A 1290-nucleotide genomic window follows, 5' to 3' on the forward strand; every position below is an offset into this window, starting at 1 on the left:
TGATTGTAGTGGATCTTTAAACAGTCGTGTTGTAAAGTACATCTGTATTATGTAAGTAGGCTTTACGGTGAGCCTGAACCTCCTCAAAGACTCTTGCTGGAGGATATTAGCAATCTGAGAGCTGCCGTGCAACATAGTTTTAGTGCTCATATATTACAAAGGTGTAATAATGAAGTCCCCTTCCATTGCCATGTCTTCAACTTCTTATCTCAGGAGAAAGGACATGATTTCAGGCATAAACCAGGGAAATTGTATGAATGGTGTGACTTCCCATTTTACTTTGATCAGAGCCATAGGCGGTTACAGGGGTTGGCATTAAGGAGCAATGCCCACCCTGAAGTTTTGACAGGAAAAGGAAGTCATCATAATCATTAAAATTAATTATTATTGTTATTTAAATTAACTTTTCATGAATATTTTGAATGTTAATTTTGTAATCAACTAATCATTTCTTGCAATGGCAACCAAGCGTCAAGCATCTCTCCTTTCTTTGTTGCCTCCTAAACAAAATAAAGAAATACCAATAATGATGACCTTATTGAAAGAAGTAAGGTTAATAGCTAACATGTATAGATCTATAAATAAGCAAGTACTGCTTGTCATAAATCATCAGTTGTGTTAATGGCAGCTGCACACAAAATTTACTACCTGAAATTTCTATACATGAGCCAGATCTAGTGTCAGTTGATTTCACAGAGTTAGAGACTAATGATATGATGTTCCTTGTGATACTTCTACTTCTAGTGATGCTGAGTCTGATTAGTCTCGCTAGCCAGACCATTCCCCAGCCTACAGTCAGTGGCATGGACGGCAATGACTTTAGGCTGGGGAATGGTCTGGCTAGCGAGACTAAAGTCTCATAGTCAATCACAAAGTCACACTCATGGCACTTGCACAGATCATAGAAAAATTAAATTTTGTGAGGCCCCTAATCATAAATATTATACGTAGATGGATTGGAAACAGGGCAAGACCAGATGGTCACTTGCTCATTTCGCAGGAAGTGACATCATTACGCGCGTGGAAAAATGTGATAGTATTACTTGAAGGCTGAAGCTTTAAGCAAGTACCTTTAAGACTGTTCTGGAAATATTCTCAACATGAGAATTTTAATTTAAACTCCAAATGTGAAGGAAACAAAGGAGAGGAAATATAAAAGAGAGAAAATATACATACCAATAATATTTGAAATTTAATTTCATTAAAAATAACTATGTATTATTAATATCACTGAGGTATTGTTGATGACTTTGTAGAATTCCTTGATGACATGCCACAAACAAGTAGATT

The 1290-nt window shown here is 36.2% G+C and overlaps 1 long non-coding RNA gene across 1 annotated transcript; it reads right to left on the minus strand.

The window, feature by feature from the left end:
* Positions 1 to 452: 452 nt before the first annotated feature.
* On the minus strand, positions 453 to 784 carry LOC109582821 (uncharacterized). Its single transcript, XR_002185240.1, has 2 exons — positions 649 to 784; positions 453 to 500 (listed from the first exon to the last, which is right to left on the minus strand). It is a non-coding gene; the product is annotated as an uncharacterized LOC109582821 (long non-coding RNA).
* Between the last annotated feature and the right edge of the window lie 506 nt (positions 785 to 1290).

This window comes from Amphimedon queenslandica, unplaced genomic scaffold (assembly GCF_000090795.2).
Source record: "Amphimedon queenslandica unplaced genomic scaffold, v1.1 AMPQUscaffold_13352, whole genome shotgun sequence".
NCBI lineage: Eukaryota > Metazoa > Porifera > Demospongiae > Haplosclerida > Niphatidae > Amphimedon > Amphimedon queenslandica.